Source organism: Eurosta solidaginis, chromosome 5, assembly GCF_040869045.1.
Source record: "Eurosta solidaginis isolate ZX-2024a chromosome 5, ASM4086904v1, whole genome shotgun sequence".
Lineage (NCBI taxonomy): Eukaryota > Metazoa > Arthropoda > Insecta > Diptera > Tephritidae > Eurosta > Eurosta solidaginis.
Genome location: NC_090323.1, coordinates 170,920,687 through 170,936,686, shown reverse-complemented (window position 1 = coordinate 170,936,686; position 16,000 = coordinate 170,920,687). Strand labels below are relative to the sequence as shown.

The 16,000-nt window shown below is 40.8% G+C and overlaps 1 protein-coding gene across 4 annotated transcripts in view; it reads left to right on the top strand.

The window, feature by feature from the left end:
• The window catches only part of LOC137233768 (CCAAT/enhancer-binding protein-like), a 463,673-nt gene that overhangs the window by 54,467 nt on the left and 393,206 nt on the right, over positions 1-16,000 (top strand). The window lies entirely within an intron of this gene.

Here is a 16,000-nt window from a genome sequence, read left to right as displayed (position 1 = left end):
TAAAATTTTATGTGAAATACGGTAAGGTCTTGGAGAATTTTTCAAAGTCAAGAAAAAGTATTATAAAGAAAACATGTTTAAGGAATGTTTTTTTCCTCTTATACAAATTTATGTAAAAATGCAGTGAAACAATGTCCATCTAATAATCGATAAAAAACCTTAAGCACAAAAATTATTAAATCGTTAATTTTGATAAATCGAATGATTGATATAAACAAAAAGGGATTTTGAACCTTTGTAAGTGCGGAAATTTTTGGAAATCAAGATGTTAAAAAAATTAAGAGTATAACCATTAATTAAACATATCGGAAAAGAACGGCTGACCAAAATGTCGATTTTATTAAAACTTTAAAACATTTTGATATTTTTTCGGTAATGAATTGCATTAAGAGAAACCCGATAAAAATCGATAAAACTTGATAACAAATTTCAAATGGATATAATTCGCATAGTCCTATAAAAGAAAAAAAGTTGTTAAATCTAAAACAAATTTTTCAATTATTTTTCTATAGCGAGTAAACTAAGATAGATGTAAATTCAAACATTTCGGATATAATTGATAATTTTGAAATGTTTTAAAATAAAAAAATAAATGTAAGGCACGATAACCTCCGAGGAGATCTAAGGCCGAGCTTCTCTTCCAATTTTCGTCGTGCTCCTTTTGATTTTTCCTAAAAATTGGCCAGACGGGACCTACATGTTTTATGCCGACTCCGAACGGCATCTGCAAGGCAGATGAGTTTTCACTGAGAGCTTTACATGGCAGAAATACACCCGAAGCGCTTGCCAAACACTGCCGAAAGGCGACCCCGCTTAGAAAAATTGTCTTCTAATTGAAAAATTGTTACATTCTAAATGCAACTCTGCAAACCTAAACTCATACCGACATATTAGTTGTATGTAACCCTTATGTATTTATACATGTAACTATTAGACATAAGATCATACCACTTTTCAAACGGCACTCTGAATAAATATTGTCAAGCGAACGGACACGTTTTTATTTCCTCTGCGCGAAAAAACTTCTACAAAGGTTATGGGCCCAGAAATCGTTCTGGTTCTTTGTCTTTAAAGAGTTAAATTAATATATCGGTTTAAATAAATAAAGTTATTAAATTAAAATGTCTAATTCGATCGCGAATGTAGAAAAACTGAATGGCGATAACTATGGCACGTGGTCTATCCAGGTAAGAGCCTACTCATCACATTGGATTTATGGAGTGCAGTCGTGGATGCTTGTCCAGAAGAAGAAGCTGGAAAGGCGGTTTGGCTTAGCATCGACAAAAAGGCCCTAGCTACTATTACATTTACTGTTAAACCCAGTGAACTTATACATATCAAGCACTCTGGAACAGCGAAAAGTGCATGGTATACTTTATTTGCTCTGTATAAGTCTGATACAGCGTGTAGAAAAGTAAATTTATTCAAAAAATTGGTGCGCTTTAAATTTACAAGCGGCGAAAAATTCTCGGTTCGACTAAATGAGTTTAGTTCTACGGTAGATGAGTTGAAGGAAATTGGTATGACAATAAACGGTGATTTTTTGTCTGTTTTATTACTTTGTTCATTACCGGACGAAATGGAAAATTTTGTGGTGGCGATTGAGAGCCGCGATACATTGCCAACTTACGATCAACTTATTTCCAAAATTTTAGAGGAAGAACGTAGGCAAGGAGTCCGGCAAGACAGCGGTGAAAGCGTCTTTTCTGTAAATGACAAGCACCGAAAATTCAGAGTCAACAGCAGCAGTGGCGGGAGCGCCAGCGCCAGCGGCAGCGCCAGCAGCAACTTGAGAGGAAGTGTAAGTGATGGCGACAACAGCAACATTGAACGAAAAGAGGTTGGTATGCGAAATAAGAGCATCCAAAATAACAAGTCAAAAAACATTAAATGCTATCGATGTGGGCGGAGAGGCCATATTCTCTCTCAGTGCACGAATGCTAGCTATAATAATGCATCAAGCGACAAAGCATGGTCATTAGTTGACGGAGAAACTAAGCTAAGCAGTAGATGGATTATTGATAGTGGTGCGACTTCACACATGTGTAAAAATGCTAATTACTTCAGCTCTCTTAGTCGCCAAAAGCATAAGATTGTATTAGCATCAGGTGGAAGCATTTATGCACATGGGAAGGGAACAGTAATATTGAGAACTAAGTACTCCAATATTAAATTGCGTGACGTATGGTACGTTCCAGGCCTTCACTCTAATTTCTTTTCCATAGGCAAAGCTATTGAGAGTGGAAACGTATTTACTTTTTCTGGATCAAATGCTATAATGACAAATAGTAATAAAGAGACGGTTTTGACTGCTTCGTTTACGAACGGTATTTATTTCGCAGATTTAATTGCAAGTACAGCAGTCGAAAGCATAAATGGTGTAATCAGTGATGATGCCAACGCTTGGCATAAACGGTTCGGTCACTTAAATGTACGAGATTTACATAAATTATCAAACTTGAATATGGTAAATGGTTTTAATGTGAAAATACCGAAGTCTTTGGACTGTTTCACATGTGTTGTATGTAAAATTCATAGCAAACCATATCTGCAGTATGGTAGTGTTTTTACAAAACACATTTTAGAACTTGTACATACGGATTTATGTGGGCCGATTGGGACTAGTTCGATCGGTGGAGCATCTTATTTTATTACATTTGTCGATGATTTCACGCGGTACATGCCGGTGTATTTCCTAACCAAGAAATTGGAAGCATTTGAGAAATTTAAACTTTTTGCTGCGACAGCGGAGAAGCAGACAGGCCGCCAGATTAAAACGGTAAGGAGTGACAACGGAAAAGAATTTATTAACGCTGAGTTTAAGAAATACTTCGCCGAGAGAGGTATTCGGCATCAAACTACAGTAGCGTATACCCCACAGCAAAATGGTGTTGCTGAAAGGGCCAATAGGACCCTGGTGGAAATGGGGCGGTGTATGCTAAATGCATCGAGTATGTCACAAGCATTATGGGCAGAAGCCATTAGTACGGCGACATATGTACGAAATCGGTCACCTACGAAAGTGTTGGGTGATGTGACACCATATCAAAAATGGCATGGGCGGAAGCCGACGGTATCGCACCTTCGAACGTTTGGTTGTGATGTGGTGGTTCTACAAAAAGGCCCAAAACCAAGAGGCAGTAAATTTTTACCAAAAGGCAAAAAACTGAAATTCTTCACATACCATGATGTAACTAAAGGGTATAAATTATTTGATATGACTTCCAAGCAAATTACAATCGGCCGCGATGTAATATTTTTTGAGGACTCATTTGAAAAAACTAAATGGAATGACGAAAACTACGAGGAACCATTTTATATTGATTTTGGAGTAATTCCTAATAATAAATTGAGCGATATTGATACCATGGCAGCAGCAGACAACGTGGTGAGTGTGCAAAATAATGCAAACGACGTCGAAGACGCAAGTGAAAATTCGAGTGAAGAAGAGGTAGAAATTGTTTACGGACGAAAGCAAGGGCGTCCAAAATAGTACGCACGGGCAGCGTAGGAAGACCGCGTAAGGTGTATTTCTCTGAGGCTGGTCCTGAGATGTTGAACTCGGTAATTGAAAATCCGGATTCGGTAGCTGAAGCTTTGAGCTCAAGCGATGCAAAGCATTGGAAAGCAGCAATGCGAGCAGAATATGAAGCGTTGTTGCGTATTGGCACCTGGGAGTTGGTGGAAAAGCCAAACAACAAAAATGTGATTGGGTGCAAATGGGTCTTTGCATTGAAACGAAAGTCCGATGGTTCCATTGAAAAATATAAAGCCAGGCTAGTTGCATTAGGGTGCTCGCAAAAATATAATGTGGATTATTGGTATGAAACTTTTGCACCGGTAGTTCGCCACTCAACAATACGTTTGATTTTGGCGTTAGCTGCAAAACATAGATTGTTGGTCAATCATGTTGACATAGTATCAGCTTACTTAAATGGTGAACTAAATGATGATGTATACATGCTGCAACCACCTATGGTTGAGGACCCGATTAATTCGCATAAGGTGCGTAAATTGAAAAAAGCTTTGTACGGGCTAAAGCAAGCTGGTCGCGAATGGAATCGCAAGGCAACAGATATTTTATTGAAAATGAACTTTGTGAGGTGCAAGTCCGACACAAGCGTTTATATTCGTGGTGATGGTGATAACATCAACCTTATTGGTCTAAATGTTGATGATATGTTGTTGGCATGTTCGAGCAAAAATGAGATATTGAATATTATATCAAATTTAAACAAATTTATTGAGACTGTCGATCGTGGCCCGATATCATTTTATTTGGGCCTGGAAATTGAACGCGTTGGTGATAGAGGTGAAATCACTATTCATCAAAGGCGGTACTGAAATCATATTCTTCGACAATGGGGAATGGTAAACTGCAGGCCAGCGGCGACTCCATGGGCTCCTGGTACAGCGCTAAAGAAATTTGATAAGCAGTGTAACGATCTGCAAACAAATGGTTATCAAAGGTTGCTCTTATGTACTTAGCTGTGATATCAAGGCCAGACATCGCTTATGTTGTATCCAAATTGTCACAGTTTAATGCGCATCCACGTAATGAACATATGAATGCCGCTCAACACGTATTAAGATACTTGGGGAAGAATCCTGATGGTAAATTAACATTTTCTACTAATTTTGAAGAATTCTTATGTTTCGCAGATTCCGATTGGGGCAGTTATAGTTGTGACCGGAAATCATATACGGGCTATGTTATTCTGATCGCTGGTGGGCCTGTAGCCTGGGAATCCCGAAAGCAACCTGTCGTTGCACTAAGCACGATGGAGGCCGAGTATGTAGCGTTGTGTCAGTGGGCGAAAGAACTGGTTTTCCACCGAAGTCTTCTTAGCGAAATTGGATTCAATGAGTACATAGAAAGGCCTACAACTATTTTATGTGACAATCAAAGTGCATTATTTATGGTGAAAAATCCCATGGTCCAAAAGAGGAGCAAGCACATCGACATACGGTTTCATTATATACGTGAAAAGTTAGAAGAACAACAAATCGTGGTGAAGTATGTTTCGACTAATGAAAATGCTGCAGATATTCTCACTAAAGCTTTGGGAAAGCAAAAGCATTCTGATGTTTCTAAATTAATAAAAATTCAAATGTAATGTATCTGAAATGTAATTTTGATAATATGGAGTTTGGTTTGAGGGAGCGTTTGTTACATTCTAAATGCAACTCTGCAAACCTAAACTCATACCGACATATTAGTTGTATATAACCCTTATGTATTTATGCATGTAACTATTAGACATAAGATCATACCAATTTTCAAACGGTACTCTGAATAAATATTGTCAAGCGAACGGACACGTTTTTATTTCCTCTGCGAGAAAAAACTTCTACAAAAACCTTATTTCTAAAATTTTGATGTTGCTTTGCCCGGAGTGTGAACCCAGGGCATACGGTGTGGTAGACGGAGCACGCTAACATCACACCACAGTGGCCGCCGTTTGAAATGTCATACAGAGTGATAAAAATGCGCAAACATCTGACAGGTCGATATTTATCGACTGGAAGACTTTGTATCATGTCAAATTCGGCCAAGCTGTAAAGAGCACGATAAAAAACGATACAATTTTATGCTTTAATCGATAAAAGTCGATAAACTAAAGCTATATATATCAATAAATTAATATATATGAAAACTTGGTTTACGAAACAAAAAATAAAAACCAACAAGTGGGAAAAATATATTTGGGAGAGGACGTTGTTCTGCCCTAACCTTGATATATCTACATAGCTTTTAAAAAGTGTCTATCCCTATATTTATATCTTTATAAATCCGTCTAAGTCTATCTCTTTCTTATTCTTCTTCTTCTTTCCTCTTTTTACTTTTCCCAAGTTCTTCATCCCTTATTCTCAGTCACAGTACCAACTGAACAAAAAAAATGTTTTCTCTTGTTCAGCATCTTTCTTCTTCCCTCTTTTCGCTTATCTTTAGTTGTGCTTATTCTTCTCCATCTCTTATTTTCAGTCCCAGTCACTGTCCCAATCTGAACAACAAAATTTTATTAAAGAAAAAAATTAAGGGGTGGTCCACACCCTTACCATTTAGAGGTATGAAGAAAAGATGTTGGTCGATTTTTAGACCTACTCAATATGCTCAAAAAATCATGAGAATCGCTCGAGCCGTTTCGAAGAAGTTAACTACAAACTCTGTGACAAGAGAATTTTCCATATTAGATAAGAAAAATTTAAACGACTCTATTTTGTTGTCCAACACTGTCAATAGCGTCTATAAAAACATAATCATACATTTATACACTTTACTGCTTCTTAGTATTTTAACTCTATATTTTTCAATTACTTCATTTCGTTCGCGCTTCCTTCGCCCGCAGTATCACAGTGTTTTGGTTTTTATTTTTATGAATTACACTTTACCAATTTTTATTTATTTTTTTTTCGCGCGGGTGTCACGATTTTCAAATTATGCTACGCAAACGTACGTTGACTTAAATTTCAAATTTAATTCACAATAAACTGTTTTTTCAAGCATTCGATTTCTTTTCCGAAAACAAAGCACTGTCAAGTGTAATATAGCTAAAGTGGCTGGCTGCTTTTTTCGTTGCCATAAAGTTCGATGCTTGAATCTTTTGTTTCTATTTTTCAATAAATTTTTTTTTTTTTTCAAAACAAAATCACAGTCACAGTCACAGTAACAAAGTTTTTTTGTTGTTGTTGCTGCTTTTACTGTTGTGCTTTGAAGTTGAAGGTCTTCCTCATTTGTTGCTACTGCTTTTGCTGACATTGAAAGTGAAAGAATGAATAATGAAAAACACGTTTGCCGCTGCAGCCGTAAATGTTGCAATCAAATGTTTATCAAATAACCAACAACAACAACAATAACAATAACATTAAATACTGTATTGACGCGTTCATTGAACGTGATGCAAACAAATTATTATTGCTTTTTTAGCTTAACGAAATGTGCAGGCGTTTAAAACCGTCTTTTGTTTTCTTTTTCAATTTATTGCTTGATTTGCTTTTACTGCATAACAGAATTGGACGATGATGCATTTAAGTGCTCAATTTCCTGGGACTTTTACTTTCATTGCGCGTGTCTTTGCCGGGGTATGTGTGGAAATTATGTGTGAAATGTAAAAAAGTCTGTGATGGCCTGCGTGGGATAAATCAAAATGTTTAGCGCTTGATATGTAATAGATTTTTAAAATTATGTAAACAATAAGCCGCTGTTGAGTGGGAGGGCGCATTTCTACCTATTTAAGTTAAGCTTAAGATAAAGAAACTAGCTAAGCACGGTCCTCATATCTTTAATGCAGGTGATATTTGCCTAGACATTGTAAATTGTTTTTTTACGTATTTCAAATAATTGTCGGATCTGTAAAACAATTTTCTTTCTTTCAAGAAACTAGCTGCTATTTGAGCATTCTGATAGGAAAATTAATAAAACCTAAGAGTAAGACTGGTAGAATAAGTCCACGCCACTGTATCAAATGGAAGTCTTTGATATGTCTTTTATCCGCATGACGTCCTCAGCACAAAGTTCATGTCGAAAATAATAATAATATTAAAATCTAGACCTTTATAAAAATAAGTAGAAAACCACTACCATACGCGCGACAGGGCGAATTTTCACAATACTGGGGATTTCTAAGATTTGGACCAAATTAAAATTTGGAAGTTTAACAAGCCGTAAATCAAAAGCATTAAAGATATTACATTAATATTTAGCAGAGACACTACACTATCCTAGCCAAATTATATAGACAGAGTGTAGATAATCAAAATCGGTTAAAGACCACGCCCACCTTTTCTAAAGGTCTAACCTTAACAAAGTTTGCATTAACTCTATGGTATCAAACTACATTTTACTGATATTCTACCTCAGTAGTGATACGGTTGAGCTAAGAATATCCTTTTTGCTTCTTTTGAATGAAAATGAGTTCAGAATAGAATCCCATTCATATGTATTATTCCGCAGCCTTATAATATTATTAACCGCATAAACAAACAACAAAAGCATACTAAATGCATAATGTTCCGTTTTTTCCGAACGTAGAGTTTCTTATTTGTTTTCTCTAGTCACTAGGGTAGGCAACTTGTCGTAGGTGTGAGCGCTTAGCCGGACTCCATAACGCCCGTCTATGAGGCGGAGCTGGTTAGGACTGACATCTCCGCCGTTTCGCCTCATACGAGTGCGGCGGGATGTCGGTGACCAACTGCCAACCCCCTAATCCAGGGTGTTATGCGGACCGTGCCTATTGGACGATTTGCAGCCAGGGGATAAATTCGGCTGTATTCGAACGGAGCCTTCCCGATACCGGGCCATCTCGGGAAGTATTAATGGCCTTACCACAGCAAGGGGCGCTGCTGTGGCGGACGGTTCTTTCCCCGTATATAATACTGGACCGCTGAGCCCGCCTTGTCGGGCAGGTGGTCGTACGACCAAGATGAACGACTCATTAACTGACTGTAATAAGGACGATGTAAAGAGGAGGACTGAGTCGCAATCCAAGGACGACAAATACGAATTAAGCGATGCGTCGGACTCGGGGAGCGAGAGTAGTGCTGATTCAATGAACTCCGTGCTGGAGAAGCACACAAATGAAAACGGAGTAGAAGAATGGAGAAGGGTACGGCGCAGAGGAAGTAAAATAGCTCTCTCGCAGTACCGTGCAGCACTAAGAATTGTTCAACGCTTGGGAGCAATGGTCGACCCAACAGAAGTGGAGATCGAGCGCTTGGAATGGGCCCATGAAGCGGTAGAAGTAGGTCGAAGGCAGTTCAAAAGGTTTGCTGCGAGAAACCCTCGGTTCTGCAACCGGTACGAGGAGGAAGAAGCGTCGAATGGCAGAATGAAGAGGCAACGTTCGGCGGAAGGCGACAAGCCTGCTTTCAAGAGGCAGAAAGGACCCAGTCCTAGAGCCGCGAGGCAGGGCAGTCGCATAGACGAGACAAGTAGGCCCAAAGCTGTAAGACAGATGGGCTCCAATAGCGAGGTAGCAACTACCTCGAAAGATGCGAGTCAGAGGGAAGTTCCAATTAAGGAAGTAGGAGATAAGCCAAAGGGAGATAACGCTAAGACTCCGGCTTTCTTGGAGGCGCTAAAGGGAGTTAACGCTAAGACTCCGGCTTTCTCGGAGGTGCCAAAGGGAGATAACACTTAGACTACTGCTTTTCCCGAGAAGATGAGTGATGTGGCGAAGCAGTCACTGACTGTGGCGTTGGTTGATCGTAGCAGTCCTTTCGGACAAATGACTACTGAAAGGTGGAAATCTGTGGAAAGGAAGCTTATTAGCTTAATGCTTAAGATGATGCGGGAACAACCAAGTAAGCCCCTTCCAACCTTTGATTCGGGGGATGGTATAACGGTGTGAAGATGATAGCGTGCGACAACATCGCGAAGTGGTGGATAAAGCGCAAATCCCCACGGTACTAAAAGTTAAGGTATGGATACCATGCGTGATGAAGTCGGAGGATACACTGCGACTTCTGCAGAATCAGAATTCGAACATACCGACACAGGATTGGAAGGTACTTACTGTATCTCGGCCTACCGAGGATGGTCAGTTCTACATCTTCCAAATAAACAAGCAGGCGGAGGATATTTTGAACACGCAGCTTGGTAAAATGTCCTTTGGCACTGGCAAAATTTACATGCGACTCAGGAAAAGAAGTCCCGAGGATAAAAACCCTAACACGCTAGAGGTGGGCGAAGTCGAAAAGGACCTCAAAAGCCTACGAGAAAAAAGACAGGTAGAGGTCTCCGACGTCACCACGAACGTGCTAGAAGAGGACCAACCGCTAAATGGTGCTGTGACTCGCACAGAGGAACACCCGGCACAACAGTCACGAGAGGCTGAAGGGGGCCTCGAATACTCTAAACCAAAAGGGCAAGGGGAGGACGACGACGTCAAGACGAAGGTGCTGGAGGGGGACAAACAGCCCAATGGTGCTGCGAGTCCTACAGATAAACCTCCAACACACTACAGTGGCGTCGAGCGAACTCCTCCTAACCCTTGAGGAGGGTTCGTTTGACGTGGCGCTGATCCAGGAGCCGTGGGTCTCATTGGGAGGAAAGGTTTCTGGACTTAGCGCGCGCGGGTTTGGTGTTTACTACGCGCAAACGGAAGGACGGGTGCGAGCTGTAGTAATGGTAAGGAAACAGCTTCATTCATATATGCTGCCTAATTACACCACTGAGGATCCCGTAGCGGTGGCAAAAGAATAAGCAGGCATTTATCCTGGCGTCCTGCTAGATGGCCCATGCTGCGGAGGTCCCACCGATGGAGTGTAAAAGGCTAGTACAGGAGGAAGGGCGCAAAGGGCGGTTGGTCATAGGCGCAGAGGCAAATGCGCACCACAATGCGTGGAGAAGAGCAGATACGAACGAGAGAGGCGAATCTCTGTTTTGTTACATCCTGCAAACCAATTTTCAGATAACCAACAGGGGAAATGTCCCTACATACATTGGTCCAACATCCAGCAATGTTCTGGATATTACATTGAGCTCCGAGCGTGATATATCAAGGTATGATTGGATGGTTCTTGATAGACCATCCTTCTCCTACCATGCGTATATCAGCTTCAACATCCCCCTAAAGAGGGTAGATAAGGGAGGAACCTTTAGAAACCCTAGGTCAACGAACTGGACTAAATTCCAGAAACATGTAGAAACAAAACTGGGACAACCCAAAGAGGTTGCTAATGTAGAGGAACTGGAGGAGTCGAATGAATTCCTAACATGGACGCTTATGACTGCGTATAACAAAGCTTGCCCTCTAAGAAGATTCAGAGGAAAAGCAAAGTCGCCATGGTGGAGCAATAAGTTGGGTCTTCTAAGAAGACAGGTTAAAGAAATGTTTAAGCTCGCAAAGAACGCGGATAGCGAAGCGTGTCGGGACGAGTACAGGGATCTACTGAGGATCTACAAGCGTGAAATTACCAGGGCGAAGAGAAAGTCATGGAAAAGTTTCTGTATGGACATAGAGTGCTCCAGCGAAACAGCAGGGTTGAAAAAAGTCCTAGCAAAGGAAAACATAGTCCAGGGACTAATAGAGAAAGAGAACGGGGAATGGTCACGTAATAGTGAGGAATCCCTTGAGGTGCTTCTCGATACACATTTCCCATCGGGAGGCGGTTTAGAGGAGCCAGCAGACATCACTCACACTTCGATCACGGAGCTAGTAGTGCCGGGCTTGGTGACCGATACCAAGATCGAGTGGGCAGTGAAGACGTTTTCTAAGTTTAAATCGCCGGGCCCAGATGGTATATTCCCGGCCATGCTACAAGTCTCAAGTAAGGCGGTCGTGGAATGGCTTAAAATAATATTCGATGGGTGCATACGACTAAATCATGTACCGCACTCTTGGAGAACTGCTCGTGTAGCTTTTCTACCAAAGGCGGGGAAGATCGGTCACGTGTATCCCAGCAACTATAGACCCATAAGCTTAACATCATTTCTGCTCAAAATCTTTGAGAAGCTGATAGATGTGTACATAAAGTACAACGTGGATGAAAAGCTGCTCTCCACAACACAGCATGCGTACACCAAAGGCAAGTCGGTAGACACCGCATTGCATAGGGTGGTAATAAGCATAGAGAAATCCCTGGAATATAAGGAGTATGCTCTAGGAGTCTTCTTGGACATTGCAGGGGCTTTCAATAATGTTGCAAAATGGGCGATTATGGATGGTCTTAATTACATTAAAGTACATCCTGCCTTAATCAGATGGATCGCCTGCATGTTAAATTGCAGGAAGATTACATCACAATGGGGATTGTACGAGGCCACGAAATCAGTGGACAGGGGCACGCCGCAGGGAGGGGTGCTATCACCTCTGCTGTGGACACTGGTCATCAACCAACTGCTCAGGCAGCTCGATTAAGGTCGCGTAAAACTTACGGCTTACGCAGATGAATTGTCATAAGTGGAAAGTGCCTTCCAACGATTTGTTCTTTGATGGATCGGGCGCTTCGCGATATTCATACCTGGGCATCTAATGTCGGATTGAAATTCAATGCGGAGAAGACGGATATGGTCTTGTTTACAAAGAGGTACAAGGTCCCAAATTGGACCAGGCCTAAGTTAGGAGGGGTGACCTTACAGGAGAAACCTTGCACAAAATATTTAGGAATCATCCTAGACAGTAAGCTGTCATGGAAGCTCAACGTGGAGGAGAGGGTCAAGAAGGCCTCAACGGCACTCTACGCATGTAAAAGAATGCTGGGGTGTACGTGGGGCCTATCGCCCTCTCTTTCTCATTGGGTTTTTACAGCGATTGTAAGCCCTATTCTATACTATGGAGTTCTTGTTTGGTGGAAAGCCACACAAAAAACAACATACCTCAAAAAATTAGAGGGAGTATGCAGACTATCGATGCTTAGCATTACGGGAGCCCTGAGAACAACCACGACGGCTGCACTGTATGTCATTTTGCACATCCCACCTGTAGACCTTGTAGCAAAGAACAAAGCGTTAACGACCGCAGCCAGGCTGGCTGCTTCGGGGCAGCTTGAGCGCCGACCATATGGCCATAGTAGTATAGCGTCATCAATCACAAGACGAACAGACTACATGATTCCCTATCTGCGCTTCGAGGGAGATCTTAAGGCGACAATAGAGGTGGACGGTTGGCGCAAGAGTGCGCAAATGGCGGACGAGGCGATACATGTGTACACCGATGGTTCCAAAGTAGTAGAAGGAGTAGGGTCTGCGGTATACTGCTCTGATCCGGAAATAAGCAGATCCTACAGGCTGTCGGATTACTGTAGCGTTTTCCAAGCGGAAATATTAGCCGTAACCAAAGCAGTAGAAACCCTGGAAGAGAATAGCTTAAGCTGCAACCGTGTTAACTTTTATATTGACAGTCAAGCAGCAATTAAGGCAATAATCTCGCATAGCACAGCATCTAAATGCGTGTTAGAGTGTAAGCAGTCTCTGGAGAGAATCGGGACAGTGAGAAGCATACATCTATATTGGGTCCTAGGGCATATGGGAATAGATAGGAATGAAAAAGCGGACGAACTAGCTAAAAAGGGCGCATTCCTTGAAGCTTGCTCCGTAGATGTCTCAATTAGATTAGGCGAGATTAAGCGAAGGCGAGAGGTGCACATGATCGACCAAGCGGGAAAGGCGTGGGTTCAAGCGCGGGGCTGTAAAGTGTCGAAGATTATGTGTAGGTCTTACAACCTTAGACTAACACAGTTGCTCCTATCATTAAAAAGAGAGGACTGTAGACTCATGACGGGTATTCTGACTGGACACCACCTTCTGGCGTCACATGCCTTTAAACTAGGTTTGGTCAGTGATAGCAGATGTAGGAAGTGCGGGTTGGAGGAGGAAACGATCCAGCACGTTCTGTGCTCGTGCCCTGCACTTGCCAGGCTAAGACTCCAGCTATTAGGAGTGATACAGCTGTTAGATCTAGAAGCAGCAAATGGCTTAAGTCCTAGGAAGCTTCTAGTATTTGCCAAGAGGACGGAGTTATTTTATAACATTGGTCCTGGTTTTTGATAGGGTTTTTCAGTTTGGTCGTTAAAACAAACTTCTGGTAACACTACGGACTCAATCAGTCTATGTGAGGTCCTCATGGACCGACCAATTCAACCTACCTACCTCTCTAAAAATAAATGTAAGGCGCGATAACCTCCGAAGAGATCTAAGGCCGAGTTTCTCTTCCAATTTGCGTCGTGCTCCTCTTTTTTAACCAGCAAACTTGCGGGATGAGACCTACTTGTTTTTATGCCGAATCCGAACGGCATCTGCAAGGCAGATGAGTTTTCACTGAGCGCTTTTCATGGCAGAAATTCACTCGGAGTGCTTGCCAAACACTGCCGAGGGGCGACCCCGCTTAGAAAAATTTTCCTTTAATTGAAAAAAACTTGTTTATAAAATTTTTGATGTTGCCTTTCCTGTTGCGTGAACCCTAAATCTTCGGTGTGGTAGGCGGAGCACTCTATCATCACACCGTCTTTAATTATGGGATCGAAATGCAGTTTAACTGCGCTAAACAATCCTGTCGTGGCACGAAAGTGTATGGCATTTTGAGTGGCGTGCATGGAAAAAGTAATTTGCAACAATTATAACTAACTTTTCGCCCCAAGTTTTCCTTTGTTATTTTCATAAAGTTATGAGAAACATTTTCACTGAAAAACTTTTTAAGAATTGAGCTGATGTAACAAAATTTTTCCTTTATCATGTTTTACACTTCTTTTTATAAATATTTTTTGAAGTTTTACTTCTTTAGGCGCGCTATGAAAAAAATATGAGAGTGAAATTTTAAAAAATGTGACACAAAAGTCACAGTTGGAAAATGCAGTTCGTGTGCACGTTTGCTGTGAATTTTACGAGCTAACTTGTTTCGCAAAAAGACAGCATTCGCTAGCGTTATTTAACTTCGGGATTGCATTTGTAGGCATGTATGGATATATGTATGTTTTGGTGGGTCGATTTGTATGGACGAAAGTTAATCGATATTGCGCCATCGATTTTTCGATAGGGTTTGCTCTGGAAAACAAGTTCCACTACGCATACCCAAAAAAATAATTTTCGAGCCTGCGAAATTTCATTTTTTTGTGTTTTTTCGACCTTGATTTTTAAGGTTGTTTTCATGACCTACTAAAAAAAATATTTTTTTTTTTTTTCAAAAACTGTTATCGCTAACGTCCGCTATTTTTGGGTCGGACAGGGTATACATGAAATTTTTACAATGAAATTTTTTTAGTGGCTCATGCAAAAAACCTTAAAAATCAAAGTCGAAAAAAGGCAAAAAAATTAAATTTCGCAGGCTCGAAAATTATTTTTTGGGTGTGCGTAGTGGAACTTTTTTTCCTGAGCACAAATCCTATCGAAAAATCGATGGCGCGATATCGGTTAATAAATCGACCCACCCTAATGTATGAATGTATTATCATTTCACATTAGCCTGACATACATACATATGCATTTATGCGTGTTAGGCCAGGTTTTTCAGTAGTTGGTTAAGCTAAGCTTAAACTAAGTTTGCTTAAACTCTAGTCAAATTTAAACTCCAGTTAAACTACTGGACAGTTTATTCAGCCACAGTTTAAGGCCGTCTTTGGGGTGGGCTGGTGTGATGTTAGCGTGCTCCGCCTACCACACCGAAGATCCTGGGCTCACGCCTCGGGCAAAGCAACATACAAATTTTAGAAACAAGTTTTTCAATTAGAAGATAATTTTTCTAAGCGGGGTCGTCCCTCGGCATCATTATTTAATTATTCTTAAATCAGATAGTTCTCTATTTGATATCCAACTTGATATCAATATTTGAGAAATTTTATAAAATGTATAGTTAAAACGTCATTCTTAAATTATTTGCCGACCTTTGAGAGGTTTTGATAAATATACAGTTCCCAAATGAATGTTTAACACACTTCTCTAGCTGGTATCCTACTTTGGATATCCAGTTGTGGTGGAGTTGAAAACAAAATTTCCAATCAGGTACCACCAAAACCAACAGTTGCTTATTGTGAGAAATAAACACCTGATTGATAGCAGTAATGAAGAGTAATTAATAACAAGTAAGGAAGGTTAAGTTCGGGTGTAACCGAACATTACATACTCAGTTGAGAGCTATGGTGACAGCATAAGGGAAAATAACCATGTAGGAAAATGAACCGAGGGAAACTCTGGAATGTGCTTGTATGACATGTGTATCAAATGAAAGGCATTAAAGAGTGTTTTATGAGGGAGTGGGCCATAGTTCTATAGGTGGACGCCATTTAGGGATATAGCCATTAAGGTGGATCAGGGTTGACTCTAGGATGCGTTTGTACGATATAGGTATCAAATGAAAGGTGCTAATGAGTATTTTAAAAGGGAGTAATCCTTAGTTCCCTAGGTGGACGCCGTTTCGGGATATCGCCACAAAGGTGGACCAGGGGTGACCCTAGAATTTGTTTGTACAATATGGGTATCAAAAGAAAGGTGTTAATGAGCATTTTAAAAGGGAGTAATCCTTAGTTCCATAGGTGGACGCCGTTTCGAGATATCGCCATAAAGGTG